Below are 16,276 nucleotides of genomic sequence, written 5' to 3'. Positions count from 1 at the left end.
AAAATGTTGAAAGTAAAATATTAAAGCTATATCGAACAGAACATTTAATTTAGCTCTGAAGATGTGTAAGAAGGTTTGCAGTACTTTAGGATCAAAATTATGAACACTAGTCTTATTGAAGATAAGTAATATAATGGCCTGAGTACCATTAACAGAACACTGGACAGTTGAACCTGCTGTCTTTTCATTAGCATGAAAAGGATGACATCAATCATAGCTCACAACTTCTACACACGTCGGATTGCCACGAGACTTTTATTGCGTCCTGACAGATGATAATTTCACACTGGGGAGACTGGTTTCATGAACGAGAACCCAGGGCCTCAAATGTGCTTTGAAATATTTTCCATTATATGCGTCTCCCTAAGAGGATTTTAAGTGAAAGAAGGAAGACTCAGAACTGTGTATACAGCGTCATTTGTGCAGAAAGGAAACAAGAATGACAAGTGCATAGCTCACATGTGCGTAAAACACCTCAGGAAGCAGAGCTGGGCGTACCTCGTGTCAGGAGGGAGATTTCCCTGCAAGCTCTGTTTTGCCCGTGCCTTTAGTGTTACGTTCACACAGTTCCTAGTCAAAACTTAAAGACAGAAAAGAATTTTGTGTGTTGCCTTTGCTTTCTCACCTTCCATTCATTCCTCTCTACAATGAAGCTGACTTCCTAATATGCCATTAAAGACGTACTTAAGAACTGAAAAATCATCCATATTGCCACCAGCAGTGGTTACTTTTCAGGTCTCAGTTTATCAAACTTCTGAGTAGTATTAGGATCAGTCCATTATTTTTTCCGTCTTGAAAATTCTCTACTCTTGGGGCAACACCCTCTCTTGGTTTTCTTTGACCTCTTTCTTCCTCTTCACTCTGTTGTACATGTTACAATCCCTTGGTATTGGTCCCACGTCCTCCACCCTCTTCTGTCCATATTCTCTGTCTAAGTAAAGCCATCTGTTTCCATTTGTTTAAATATTATCTGTAATAGTCTTGCTTTCACAAAACAAACTGGATTTTCTCCTAGCATTTCCCATCACTTTAAACTTCCGCATGTCTTTGTTATTGAGTCAGAACCTGAGGGGTCGCTATTGCTTCTCTGGACTACCCCTGCCTCCCATCTTATCTGCTAACAAGTTGTGCTGTTTCTTTTCCAACGTGCATCTCACGCTCATCCACTTTTCCCATCTGCATTGCCGCCATTATGGTTCATCAACCCTCCCCTGCACTCTTCCCACAGTTTCCCCCATATGTGCTCTTGCCACCCCACCGTCCCAACATCTATTTCCCATACGGCAGCCAGAAGACTTTTTCTTCCAAAACCTCAAAGTGGGAAATGCTCTGCCTCTCAGCTGTGGCTTCGGCTGTTCTTGCAGCACACCTTAGCGCAGCCTGCAGTGCGTTGGGTGAACCAGCCTCCGCTGACTCTCCACGTCTGTTCTGTACCCTTCTCTACTGGTTTTCTCTGAGTCCCTGGGCTATAGCAATCTCTCTCCCATCTAAGGACCTTTGTACATGCTGTTTCTTTCTCCTGGAAATTTTTTCCTTGCTTTTCTCATGTCTAATTCCATATCCAACACATCTTAACTCAAATTTCTCTTCTTCAAAGAAGCCTTTCCTGGCCAGCCCATATGGAAATGCCATCTACCAGGCATTTACCATTATTGCATTTGTGACATTCCATCTAATCGCTGCGTTTTCGAGTTCTTTTGAGATCCTGTGGTGTTTTCAAACAGGTTAAGGGTGATGTCCTTTTGACTGTAGAGATGGTGAGAGGACAGAGAATAATGTGTGCCTTCATATCAACAAGGGAGAGGAGACTGTACATCATTTTCAAATTATTTGTGCAATAAAAGAGACAAGAATAAATTCAGGAAAGGACTAATGATTATTATCTTGGTTCAAGGGAATTGACAGATGGAGGAATAATATCCCTGGAGAGAAACAGGCATCCATTTACCATCTTGCAATCCTCCAAAGATATCTAATTACCTCCAAAAGCAACATTCATTACAGCTTAAATATAGCTTATTGTATTGGATTTTGAGCACAGTTAGAACTGTAAGACGTCTTTAGAGTGTATCCAGTTTATTTTCCTTTTATAAATGTGAATCAAGAGTTGGAGAAGTTAAATGATCTGCCCAAGGTCATCCCATCACTGGATGGACTTGTTGGAGTTTAGAATCTAAATAGTCCTCTCTCTGCTCCCGGAGGGTTTCCACCACATTTGATTGATGCCCGAGCTTTTAATTCCTAAAGGTAAGGGAGCCTGAGAACGATATGAACCCTTGAAGCCTTAACACTTCTGTCCCTCAGCTATTGCTGAAGGTATAGCAGCATATCAGATTTCTTTTTGTTTATTTTTTTACATGTAGGCTTTGACTTTCCTTTCTTATAAAACAACATAGAAAATATGTTAATATATAAGACAGTCATTTAAAAATAGAAAACAGAGATCAGTAAAGATGATAAAGTTAAAAATTGTCCCCAAACTTCTCCCCATCCCTTGGATAATAGTATTTTGATGTCATATTTCATCTTTAATGGGTGGTTCAAAGTAAGACAATTGCCTTCTTTAATCTTGATTCTACCACCCTGCTACCAAGAAATGTCAAAGAGAAAAGTGGGGGTTAAGTTTCTATTAAATTTAATTTCCACAGGTTTTTCTGGAAGCTAAGGCAGGTTATGACAACAAAGTAGGTACATATTTTGGGCCTAAATACTTTTCCAGCTGTTTTAAGACATCTTCAATGAGACCGCAAATGTTTTCATTGGAGTATAAAAGTCAACGAATATCTGTATATATATTTTAAAAGCTCTAGGTCTCAATATATGAAGCCCATTCTCTGTTACTCACCTCATTTGATTTTAGCCCTTAGAAATGGATGTGTGGGTTGGCTGCTGTGTTTTTTTTCCATTGTTGTTGCTGTTGTTATTTTCCCCTTAAGCACAGGATCTTTGCCTGGGATCCGCTCAGGAGCTTGGAGGGAGGAGCCCCACTGAGGAGTGACGCTGTGTGGGCGCTGTCCCAGGAGGCTACTGATGAATTAGACTCTCAAGGAAGGAAAAGAGACAAAAGTAATTTCAACTCCACTTCTGCAGGCTCAAACCACCAACACATTTTGTTATGTAGTCCCTGGTGAGTAAATTAAAATTGTATTGTTTTTCCAATACCCCTTGGAGCCAACAATAAGATAATAATAACTTGGAGTGTTTGATGTACCAGGTTTTTCCTCCTTAAGTTTCTTACATTCAAATCTGCAAACATTTGAATTTAAAATAAATGATTCTCTCTGCTTATGGTCAAGCAGAAAACTTTCGGCTGTCAACTTTCTAGTCAGACAGATCTGATCTAGTCGGATCAGACCTATCTGCAAGTTATATCTGCCTGAGCCTGACTTTTCCCTCCTAGTGTAATTATGAAAATTAAAGAGACATTTAGGCAGATGGTTTTGCACAGGGTCTCAAGCTCAACACCTCCTGGCAGTTGAGAGGGAGGCCGTGAAGGAGCAGGGCAGGGAGCGGTTTGGGGCTGGCTTATGAACTAGGGTTGGAGACTTGCGGTGCTACTGGGAGACGGTTAACTCAGGTTTTAAGCACAAGCATACTAATTACATCAAATGATGCTTTTCTACTGTGACTTTTTACAGTTTCTATTGTTAAACGTTTAAATTTCAAGGTATAGTGATTAAATGAATTACTGGCGATGGTCGCAAATGTGAACAATAGCTCTGGAATGTTAAAAACTATTAATGTGTCTTTAAAACCCTGTAGACTTTGAGCATCAGCCAGCACCACCCTGTGTCCTAAAGGGCTTGTAATTTGCAGTGACCTTGGAGCCTTTGGCGTTTCCCCTCTCCTACACCCCCTGAGGTGTTTCTTTGCTTAATCAGGAATGAAGTTGAACTTTTCTGCCACCCACTGCTTCTCAATGTGTATGGAAGGCTTTCTTTGAGTTGTGCTCAAAATAACATCTGATCTGAAAGCAGCACCAGGAAATTCAATCATCTATGAAAAGAAGAGTGGGGAAAAAAAAAAAGCCAAGGCAAGCCCCTGGGAAGTTCAGATTCAGCTCCGGAAAATACACAAAGGGGATTCGGGTGAGTCTATTTCTGGAGATCCGACTGCTCGGGCACAAAGCGCTGAGCAGCGTGGGGGATTCTTGCGTGGCTAGCGGGCACCGAGAGCCTTGCTCAACTCTTCCACCTTTCAGCCTGCCAGAGGGCAGAGCCAGTCCCAGCTGCCTGCCCGACACGGGGCTAATTCGGCTGGTGAGCGGTTCCCCCAGTGGAATATACTAGAACACCTACTCTGGTTTTCTAGATTCAGTGTGCCTGGGCCGAGAGGCGATATTTAGAATCCTAGGCAACACGTCTAAGCATTCAGGAGTTTCTTTCTTGCTGTTTCGCTTACTTCTGCACTTCACTAACTAGTCTAACGAATACACTTTCCCCTCAGGGACACCTTCCTGCATCAGGCCATCCATATGCACGTTTTCCACCGTCTAATGAGGCTTTCTCTTCGGGCTACCGTGAGAGAAACAGGAGCGGCCCTGCCAGCAGAGCCTGCCGGGGCTGCTGCCTCCAGCGTACCCCATCCTGTGCGCGGGGCTGCCGCGTGTCCGGGAATTGCAGCTTCCTCCCTCCCTGCTCTCTCTTCCTTAACCCAGGGTGGACACCTGGGTATGAAGCATCATTGAAAATGTCTTGGGAAAACAGCAAACATAGATATCTCTTCTTACATTCCCAGGGCTTCTGGGTTCATGTCTACTGCATTCTTTTCTGTTTTCCTCTCTGACCTTGGTTTAGTTCCCCGAGACAGAGGGATTCCATCATTTCCATCACAGGCAGACTCCAGCTCCTAAGAGGTCTGTCTGCACTTTTCTCATCTATAGCTATGCTGAAGGGCACATTGAGAAAAATCAACCCTGGCAATTATCAGCTTAACTCAATGGAACACAACAACCAAAAAAAAACAAACAAACAAAAAACCAGTCCTTTCGTTGGAATTATCTTGCTGTTTCCAGCTGAGAGATGTCATTTTGCCTTGGACTACCAGGGTAATTGCCTCATTGTTTCCACTTTGCTTTGCGAGTGGCCTAAATGTTACCCTGAGCTTTGAATCCTTCGCCTGGTCTCTTGCTCCAGGAACTTGTGGTTCAGATGCTTTTCTGCCCTGCTCCCTTTTCTCTGTTACCTGTAACCAGGGAGACCGATGCTGGAAGCTTTCTGGTAAATGCACCTTCCATCATTTTTTTCTTCATTGCTGGCTTAAAATATTCCATTTTTCTGTGGATTTTATAGAAAACAATCCATTGAAAGGAAGAAACCACTAGTTCAGATAAACCCAAAGTAAGGATATGCAAAAAGGAATAAAACTTTAGCAGCTCATGAAGTTGCCCTGGAATTACATCACAGGGGAAGACTGTATTTTGACACTGTTTTGTTTTATACTTTGGGGTGGGTAGCTTGTGTAAAGTAATCTTAATATGTTAACTGAGCTTGGATGATGTCACTGAAAGTAACAGGGAAAAATCATGATTGGTCTTCCCCGAGTTCTTTAGGCATATGCCATACAATATGATAACCACTGTCCTCAACATTTAAATTCTTTAAACTGATTGAAATGAGATAAGTTGAAATTTCGTCCTCAGTCACACTGACTGCATGTCAAGTGTGCCATAGCAGCGTGTGGCCAGGGTCTAGTGCATTGGTTGGCACAGACATAGAATATTCCCACCGAGGCAGAAAGTTCTATCGACATACTGCTCTCGTTATCACTCTGCTGAAGACTTTTTCCCATCAGCTTCCCTGATCACATCGCCTCTGCAAAACTTACTAGTCCTACTGAAGCCTGACTCATTTTCACCTCTGCCATGCACTGGAGGACTACTCCACACTGCATTTTCCAGTTTTTATATTTCTTGGGCAGCATTAGTGGAGTTTAGAATATAATAAAGTAGTCAGTATTCTTGCTGTATGTTTATGTGTTAGCCCTAGATCTTACAGTAGATTGAAATCATACTGAGGGCTTCCCGGGTGGAGCAGTGGATAGGACTCCACCTGCCAATGCAGGGAGACACAGGTTTGCTTCCTGGTCTGGGAAGATTCCACATGCTGCAGGGCAGCTAAGCCCATGACTACGGAAGCCACTGCCCCGGGAGCCTGCTCCGCGACAAGGGAAACCACGGCAGTGAGAAGCGTGTGCGCTGCCACAGAGGGCAGCCCCTGCTCTTTGCAGCTGGAGCGAGCCCCCACACAGCAACAGGGCCCGGTGCAGCTGTAAATAAATGAATGAATTAAAAAACCATATTGAAGGCAGGACTTATGCCTCATAGACCATCAGCATCCGATAGACCATATTTATTATTATCAATTTTTTTCAAAGCATTCTCTGGGACAAAGCTCAGCGATTATATATGCATCTTCTAGAATGAGGGCTCTTGTAAGGCAGTATTCATAATTTATTATTGTATCCTCAGTGTCTGACACGTAATAAATGTTCAATAAACCTTAGAAAAGAAAGCATGTTTCACTGACTTTCAAGGGTCCTTGAAGGAGGAAGAGGTCTGAGATGTTCAAGAACCCACTTCCTCATCATTCAATTGGTCAAAGCAATAGAACACCCAGTGAAGAGTCGTGGGGCGATGATGTTAGCTCTGCCTTTCCTGAGGGAGTGGGGCGTGCAAACAGCGGGGGGAGAGACTGCCGGGAGTATCTCTGGAGACTAGTGACCACCTAGAGTCACCATCTCTCAGAGTCCGAGTTTCCGAGCACTATGGTCCCTTCTGTAATAATTCTCCCGCCTCAGAACATCTTTCTGTGAGATCTGAAAGGCATGGAAAGCAAAACTGTAGGCTGCTGGCACCTTCCCATTCAAAGAAGTGACCTGGGTTTGAATTTTACAAATAAGCAGACTTCTAAACATCTTAAAATGGCCTCTTATTCCAGAAAGAGGCAACAATGGTTGTCACCAGGCCTCACAGAACTGGTGCTCTTGTCTTGTTTGGGAATGTTTCTGTCTCCCACGGAGAGGCTGTGGATTAGCGCTCCTGTCCTGGGATTCTGACAGCTGGAATTCTTGCTCCAAGGTGAAGTCCCTCAAACTGAAGTTGAGACACTTCCCTCTTCCTTCCAAAGTGAGAACAAACAGTTTCTGGAAAATATGAAAAGACATTTCCCCTCAAAGGATTCATTGGCTCCCTTCCATAAGCCACTCAGGAACTCAGAATTTTACAATCAAATGTCTTCTTAGCATGTAATCATCTTTTATGGGGAGCTGGGCTTTTATAGTTGTGCGAATTACTCAGGATGGAAGTACGATCACTTTAAAGCAAGTCTTCTGAATTGACTGGGGTGATATTCTAAGGAGCTCCTTTGAAATTGGGAATGTAACAGGAAGGCTTGTGCGTATTTTTCCTCCATTACAGTCAGAGAAGAAAGTTGGGAGAATAAATGCTACTTTAGGGACCAAAAAGGAGCAGCCCTCATGAGAACGTGGAAGACCGTGGAGGATTTGGGTTCAGTCCAGCTTCTGTCGGCTAAACTGTGTTTCGGGGAATAGTTGATTATTCAACACAGTGGGTGGTTTCAACAGTTTCTCCCTCCCCCCATGAGTGTTTCTTTCTCTAGTTGTCCTAGTTAAAACAGAATATTACAAAAGCAGCTGAGCAAAGCATCCTTTCAGAAAACACAAAATAAAGCTAAAGCAATAGAACCAGGCTCAGTTTGAAATCTGGCTGTGTCGGTTCCCCAGAGACGCAGTGGGCATGGCGCCTGTCGGCCCCCTTGGTCCTGTACTCAGAACTACCTGGCAAGGACTTATGACCTTTTCATGGGAAAATAGAGACCCCCCAAACACCTAGCCCCAAGCAGGCAGGAACTGATTCAGGATTACGCATCATTTCAAGAGCAAACGAATCTTCTCAATTTCAAGGAAGTAGGCTGGGATTTAGATGCTAGCATTCTCCATAGCTTTGCCCTGACATGGTTCACTTTGCAGTGAAGTTAGAAATAAGGCTCTCGGTTCCCAGTTGCTGAAGGTCTCAGGAGGATTTGGCTAACTCCCTGGCCCATTTGGTGGCTCAGCGGTAAAGAATCCGTCTGCCAGTGCGGAGATGCAGGTTTCATTGCTGGGATCATCCCCTGGAGAAGGAAATGACAACCCACTCCAGCATTCTTGCCTGGGAAATCCCAAGGACAGAGGAGCCTGGTGGGCTACGGTCCACATGATTGCAGAGAGTCAGGCACGACTCAGCAGCAACTAAACAAGAACAACAACAGCAACTGTTCCACTTGCTGTGTAGGGATCCATCCCCAAATAATTTAAAATATCAAACATGTTTATGCCCCTAAATCCTTTGGGCTGGCAGTTCAATAAGGGCATGGAGGTGACTGATTTGTGCTTCGCTTTGTGGTAGCTGGGACTTCAGCTGGGAAAACGCAAAGGGCTGAGAGGGAGAGTCTGTTTCCAAAGATGGCTTCTCTACTTGCAGGTTTGGATGCTGGTGCTAGCTGTTGGCTGGAACTTTGGCTGGGTTTGTCAGGGGGATTACCTGTGTGTGGTCTTTCCATGCGCCTTGGCTTCCTCACAGCACGGAGGCTTTGGGGTGGTTGGGTTGCTTACAGGGTGGCTCAGAGCTCTCAGTGTGAAAATAACCCCCGTGAGCCCGGCAGAAGCTGCAGCACCTTTTACGATCCAGCCTCAGAAGTCACGGGGTTGTCGCTGCCATTTTCCATTCACCAAAGCGGTCATAACTCTGCCCGGGCTCGACGGGAGGGGACGTAAGTGCCTCTTCTTGACGAGTTAGTCGGCAGGTCACCCCTTAGAGGCGCCTTTTGGGGAGATGTGAGTGTGGCCGTTTTGGGAAATGCGATCTTCTGTGTCCGCCATTCACGTAGCCTGGGGCCGAGGACTGAGTGTCATGACTTGCTCTGAGGATTAAGTCCTCCCACCAATTCCTCAGATTTATACCCTGTACAAGATAATGGACCAAAAAGCTCATATCTCATGGACATGAAAGATTGTATATATCTTCTCTTCTCCCAAAAGAGGCACAGGAACACAGCCAGTGAGCTTTGGGGTGGTTTGTTACACATCTATGACTGGATGATACAGGTTGTTGTAAAATCAGTGTACATTGTCCAATTTAATTTTCATGTATGCATCAAATAACCACTTAGAATATATAATTTTTAAATTACATTACCTAAATATTGACACAGTTGTGTGTACATGTGTATAGAAAAATCTAGAAGTAAATCTAATAGAAGCATGCAATATCTTTATGAGAAAAATATAAAAAAATTCATTGAAACATATATAATCTTGTAATGAAGAAAGAACAAATTTTTATAGCTTAGAGTGTCAATGTCAATAAATTAGGTATCCTCAAACTGGTCTATAATTGTATTCCAGTCAAAGTCCCAATAGAGATATTTGTTTATTTTTGTTTTGGTAGCTTAATTCCTCCTTGCTTAAGTTGGCCCCTGGGTTTCTGACTTGCCGCCAAAGAAGCCGAGCTCATAAAAAGAGGTAATGTATCATCCAGTCTCCTTTTCCCCAACTCTGCCCCACTGATTGGGACGATAATCCAATACAGGCACAAGTAGCATTTGAGAATTAAATAGACATGATTTTTTACCATTCCCTTTGACAAGATGTTCACAAAGAGTCGGACACGACTGAGCAACTGAGTTGAACTGAACATCTTATCAATGTGATCAAAAGTTAAAAACCAAGGTTTTAATGACTCCAACAGTTTTGTCGGTATCTCTCAGGTTGCTAGCAGTGTAACTAAAATCCTCCAAAATGACTTTTTTTCTGCTCACAATTGTTCATCAATCATTCATTCTTGTTCTCCAATTAGGAGAGATGCTGTATTAGGTGCTAGAGATAAAATGCAGGGCAGCAGCAACAACAAACATGATTCCAGGCCTATGGAGTTGGTATTCTAAGCAGGTAGTGAGATAGATATAGAAACAAGTGCACAAAGTACTTTTAGATCATAGCAACCGCTATGATGGCGACTGAAATGAATGCTGTTTGTCTCATTAGATGCAACCACATGGATAGGATGCTGGAAAATGTCAGTGTAAGCCTGTATACTACACAGTTTTTGAAGGATATATGGTTATTTTGTAAATATTTACCTCCAACAGAATTCACAGTATTTGAAATTAGACTATTACATCAATTTTTATTGCTCTAATGTCACAATAAAGCCTTGCCTTCACTCCCCTATCATATTTCTTCTGCTTATTAATAGACTTTTTTTTTTTTTTTGCATTAAATGACAATTAAGGAAGAAAGTATCTGAGCCTGATGTGCTGAAAAGATAACTCAATCTCTGGGAGTAGATTAGATTTAGAAGGAGTAACTCAGGAAACATTAATTTAATAATTCTAATGGGAAATTATTCTTTGTAAAATGAAATCAAAATTAAAAGGCAACTAATGTGATTTGTAAATAAATGTCATTATCAACTTGAAAGAAAGTTTAAGACATTTTGATGCTATATATTAAAAACCTAATTTCTCCGTCTATTATAACTCAGCCCTGTCTGACCCCACCTCATTCCCCACCACTTTCTGTGGTGAATTTCAGGCAGCTTGAACTTCTTATTGCTGACTGACCATGAAGAATGCTTATTTTTTACTTTCTTTCTGGTTCGTCCTTCACTAACATCTTTCTTACTAGAATGTCCTTTGCTTCTTTTGCAATTTAAGAATAGAATATTTTAGTTAATTTGCCAGTAATTTTTCAGAAACGCTAGTTACCTCGGTCAGAATTTGGTTCCTTCAGCCTGGCTGGGTGTCCCTGCATGATTAAATCAGCCTCGAGGAGCTACTGGTCGAGGTTGCAGTGACGTGCAGAAGATTGGAGCAGGTGGGTCAGTTTGTGTAACTCCGGAACTACATGTGCTCAGGCTTCTGGAGATCATCTGAAGGATTCGAAGCTGCTGACTGGTGGTCCCTCAGCTTTGTTGCCCTCTTGCTGCAGTGTTTCTGGACTATGGAAGTCTTCACCATCTCTGTCTCACATTTAATAAGCCGAGGGTTTGCTGCACCCCAGCGTAGGCCCTGTGCTAAGGGTTGGGGGGACAAGGGTGTTTCAGGTTAGGTTTCCTGGGAAACAGACTCTGAGACAGGTATCAGGATGCAAGAGGCTTCCCGGGAGTGTTCTTAGAGTCAGCATCTGTGGAAGGGGAGGGGAAGAACTGGAGGGGACAGATGGGGAGCTTCCCTGCGAGGCAGGCCAGTGGAGACCACACAAGGAGGTCTGAAGAGGGACCCTTCCCAGCCGCCGTCTGCTGGGCAGGAGGGCTGGGGCTTCAGACACCTGTATCACTGCTGCTCAGCCCACAGGGGCTGCGACTCTGGGCCTGGGGCTCTTCTTGCTGTTTGTTTCCTATATTCCCCAAAGCGGCTGGCGGCACGCGGCTCTCTACCAGCAGCCTTCCCACTAACAGCAGGACTGAGGGGAAGTCTGGGCAGGACCTCGCAGCATCCACCCAAATGGCAGTCAGAGTCAAGTGTCCACTAGGGGTGGCAGTTAAACAAACAACTCTGATGTGGTGTGATAAAGACTCCTAAGAGTATCTCAGAGATTGCCGTTGTTCAGTCGCTCAGTTGTGCCCAACTCTTTGCGACCCCATGGACTGCAGCACACCAGGCCTCCCTGTCCTTCACCATCTCCCAGAGTTTGCTCAAACTCATGTCCATTGAGTCGGAGATGCCATCCAACCATCTCATCCTCTGTCATCCCCTTCTCCTCCTGCCCTCAATCTTTCCCAGCATCAGGGTCTTTTCCAATGAGTCAGCTCTTCGCATCAGGTGGCCAAAGTATTGGAGTTTCAGCTTCAGCATCAGTCCTTCCAGTGAACACCCAGGACTGATCTCCTTCAGGATGGGCTGGTTGATAAAGCCTTGAGAAAGAACATCAAGAAAAAAAGAAGAGATGGAGAAACTGGAAAACATAAACTAAATGAAATGGGAGCACTGAATATGAAATGGAAAAAGTGAAACAAACTAGATAAAAGTAAAAGAAGGTCATATAGTATGGTTAAACATGACTGCTCATTAGAAACATATCTGGAGCTTTGGAGAAAAAAGGCAATACCTGGGCATTTGTAATTTTAAAAAATACTGAGAAAATGCTGATATGCATCTGGATTTTAGAAAGTGATTACAAGTTTTTTTATTAAATGGTAGTTTTGGTGATATAGAATTCTAGTATTCCTCTGTTGACCAATCATGATACAATGTTATTGAGTAATAATGTTATCACTCATAATAATGTTATTGAGTTACATAATCACAAAAGATGTTTGCTTTCACAATTATAGCCAGGCAAAACATAAAAGATAATTACAATTGCAAGCCTGAACGGGAACATGATTAACTTAACAATGTAAAATAATCGCATGCTATTTGGGGGGCCAAGGAGAGTGGTGTGGTGAGTGGGAGTGCCTATGTGCGCATGTCTTCACCCACTCAGCTAGTCTGTGCCTTTTGGTTGGTGCGTTTAATCCACTTACATTTGAGATAGTTATTGATATGTATGGTCCTATTACCATTTTCTTAATTGTTTTGGGTTTATTTTCTGTAGATCTTTTTCTTCTCTTGTGTTTTCCTGCCTAGAGAAGTTCCTTTAGCATTTGTTGTAAAGCTGCTTTCGTGGTGCTGAACTCTCCTAACTTTTGCTTGTCTGGAAATCTTTTGATTTCTCCATCAAATCTGAAGGAGAGTCTTTTTCTTTTTTTCATTTTCTTTTTAAAAATTTATTTATTTTAATTGGAGGCTAATTACTTTACAATACTGTAGTGGTTTTTGCCATATGTTGACATGAATCGGCCATGGGTGTACATCCGTTCCCCATCCTGAACCCCCCTCCCGCCTCCCTCCCCATCCCATCCCTCAGGGTCGTCCCAGTGCACCAGCCCTGAACACCCTGTCTCATGCATTGAACCTGGACTGGCGTTCTGTTTCACATATGGTAATATACATGTTTCAACGCTACTCTCTAAAATCATCCCACCCTCACCTTCTCCCACAGAGTCCAAAAGTCTGTTCTTTACATCTGTGTCTCTTTTGCTGTCTCACATATAGGGGCATCGTTACCATCTTTCTAAATTCCATATATGCTTTAGTATACTGTATTGGTGTTTTTCTTTCTGACTTACTTCACTCTGTATAATAGGCTCCAATTTCATCCACCTCATTAGAACTGATTCAAATGCATTCTTTTTAACAGCTGAGTAATATTCCATTGTGTATATGTACTACAGCTTTCTTATCCATTCGTCTGCCCATGGACATCTAGGTTGCTTCTATGTCCTGGCTATTGTAAACAGTGCTGTGATGAACGTTGGGGTACACGTGTCTCTTTCAATTCTGGTTTCCTCAGTATGTATGGCCAGCAGTGGGATTGCTGGGTCATATGGCAGTTCTCTTTCTAGTTTTTTAATGAATCAGAAGGAGAGTCTTCCTGGGTAGAGTATTCTTGGTTGTAGGTTCTTCCCTTTATCACTTAAATATATCATTCCATTTGCTTCTGGCTTGTAGAATTTCTGTTGGGAAATCAGCCGATAGCCTAATGGGAGTTCCCTTGTATGTTATTTGTCATTTTCCCCTTGTTGCTTTCAGTATTTCATCTCTGTCTTTAATTTCTGTAGGTTTGATTCCTATGAGTCCCGATGTGTTCCTCCTTGGGTTTATCCTTCCTGGGACTCTCTGTGCTTCCTGGACTTGGTTGACTATTTCCTCTCCCATCTTTGGGAAGTTTTCAGCTATTATCTTTTAAAATATTTTCTCAGGTCCTTTCTCTCTCTTTTCTCCCTCTGGGACCTCTGTAATGAGAATGTTGGTATGTTTAATGTTGTCCCAGAGGTCTCTTAGGCTGTCTTCATTTCTTTTCATTCTTTTTTCCATGTTCTGTTCTGTAGCAGTGATTTCCAGCATTCTGCCTCCAGGTCACTTATCCGTTCTCTGCCTCAGCTATTCTGCTATCGATTCCTTCTAGTGCATTGTTCATCTCTGTTTGTTCTTTAATTCTTGCAGGTCTTTGGTAAACATTTCTTGCATTTTCTCCATTGTTTTCTTGAGATCCTGGATCAGCTTCATTATCATTATTCTGAATTCTTTTTCTGAAAGTTTGCCTATCTCCACTTCATTTAGTTGTTTTTCTGGAGTTTTATCTTGTCCCCTCATATGGGACATAACTTTCTGCTTTTTCATTCTGATTAACTTTCTGCAATGTGATTTTTGTTCTAGCTGTTGTGGGGTTGTGGTGCTTCTTGCTTCATCTGTCTGCTCTCTGGTGGAGGAAGCTAAGAGGCTTGTGTATGCTTCCTGGTGGGAGGGACCAGGTGGGAAAACTGAGTCTTGCTCTGGTGGACAGGACCTTGCTCAGTAAGGCTTTAATCCAATTATCTGCTGTTGGGTGGGGTTGCACACCCTCCCTCTTAGTTGTTTGGTCTGTGCAGACCCAGCCCTGGGTTCTATGGGCTCTATGGTAGGGATAGTGGTGGCCTTCAAGAGGGCTTACACTAAGGGGGCTTTCCAGGACTGCTGCTGCCAAGGCACAATCCCTGTGCTGAGCCCCTGCCAGGCCGGGCCTCCAAAGGAGACCCTCCAGTGCCCGGCCCTGTGCTGAGCCCCTGCCAGTCCAGGCCTCCTCGGGAGACCCTCCAGTGCCCGGCCCTGTGCTGAGCCCCTGCCAGTCCGGGCCTCCTCGGGAGACCCTCCAGTGCTGGCAGATAGTTTTGGTTCGGTCTCCTGTGGGGTCAGTGCCCCTTTCCTCCAGGTCTTGGTGCACACAAGATTTTATTTGTGCCCCCCAAGACTGGAGTCTCTATTTACCCCAGTCCTGTGGAAGTCCTGTAATCAAATCCCGGTGGCTTCAAGGTCAGATTCCCTGGGGATTCCCAGGGTCTTTGTTGGATCCCCAGGCTGGGAAGCCTGATGTGGGGTTCAGGACCGTAACAACAGCAGGAGAGCTTCTTTGGGATTATTGTTCTCCAGTCTGTGCATCATCCACCGGGCGGGTATGGGATTTGATTTTATTGCGATTGCACCCCTTCCCCGGTCTCACTGCAGCTTCTTTGTTTTTAGATATGGGGTATCTTCTCTTGGTGGGTTCTGGCATTCTCCTGTTGGTGGTTGTTCAACAGCCAGTCGTGACTTCGGTGCTCTCACAGGAGATGAGCGGGTGTCCTTCTCCACCGTCTTGATCTGGAAGCCTGATTCAAGTCCATCTTTTAAAAAGGTTTTTTATTTTATATTGAAGTATAATTGTTTAACAATGCTGTGTTAGCTTCAGGTGTACAGCCAAGTGCTTCGGTTATATATATATGTATCTATTCTTCTTCAAATTCTTTTCCCATTTAGGTTATTACGGGATTCAGTCTTCATTATATGTTTCTAAGAATCCATCTATTTCTTCTAGGTTGTCCATTTTCTAATAATCTCTTACAGTACTTTGTATTTCTTTGGTGTCAGTTTTAACTTATCCTTTTTCATTTCTGCCTTTGTCTATTTGTCCCCCCTCTTTTTTTTTTTTTCTTGATGAGTCTGGCCTAAAGATTTGTAGATTTTTATCTTTTGAAAGACATAGCTCTTTTTTTTTAAATTGAAGGATAGTTGATTTACTTTGTTGTGCCAATCTCTGCTGTATAGCAGAGTAGCTCAGCTTACACACATATATATTCTTTTTAAATATTCTTTTCCATTATGACTTATTGCATGATACTGAGTATATTAATAATTCCATATGTTATCCGTTAGGACTTGTTGTTTACTCCATTCTAAACGTAGCCATTTGCATCTACCAACTCCAGTCTCTCTTTCTTTCCCTCCCTCCCTGTTGGCAACTACAAAATCTGTTCTCTATGTGTATGAGTCTGTCTCTGTTTTGTAGGTAGGTTCGTTTGTGCCGTATTCCAGATTCTACATGTAAGTGATATCATGGTATTTGTTGAAAGACCCAGTTCTTAGTCTCATTAATCTTTTCTGTTGTTCCAGTCTCTGTTTCATTTATTTCCACTCTTACCTTCATTGTTTCCTTCCTTCTGCTAATTTGAGTCTTTGTTCTTCTTTTTCTAGCTTCTTTAGGTGTCAAGTAAGATTGCGATTCTTGTTTCTTGAGGTAGGCCTATATCACTAAAAACTTCCCTCTTAGAGCTACTTTTGCCATGTTCCATAGATTTCGGTACATTTTGTCTCCACTTTCACTTATCTGAAGACATTTTTTGTTTTCCTCTTTGGTTTCTTTGTTGACCATTGATTAC

The 16,276-nt window shown here is 43.0% G+C and overlaps 1 long non-coding RNA gene across 1 annotated transcript in view; it reads left to right on the top strand.

Annotated features, from left to right (window-relative positions):
- Window positions 1-6,512, top strand: part of LOC145533014 (uncharacterized) — a 46,069-nt gene extending 39,557 nt beyond the window's left edge. Inside the window, exons 9-11 of the long non-coding RNA XR_014073766.1 lie at window positions 2,937-3,127; window positions 3,882-4,088; window positions 4,447-6,512. This is a non-coding gene — a long non-coding RNA (uncharacterized LOC145533014). The remainder of the gene's footprint in view (window positions 1-2,936; window positions 3,128-3,881; window positions 4,089-4,446) is intronic.
- The last annotated feature ends 9,764 nt before the right edge of the window (window positions 6,513-16,276 follow it).

This window comes from Giraffa tippelskirchi, chromosome 2, assembly GCF_054371585.1.
Source record: "Giraffa tippelskirchi isolate mGirTip1 chromosome 2, T2T-mGirTip1v1.2.pri, whole genome shotgun sequence".
In the NCBI taxonomy this organism is placed as follows: Eukaryota; Metazoa; Chordata; class Mammalia; order Artiodactyla; family Giraffidae; genus Giraffa; species Giraffa tippelskirchi.
The sequence above is the reverse complement of the archived record's forward strand: the minus strand, read 5'-3'. Positions and strand labels throughout refer to the sequence as shown.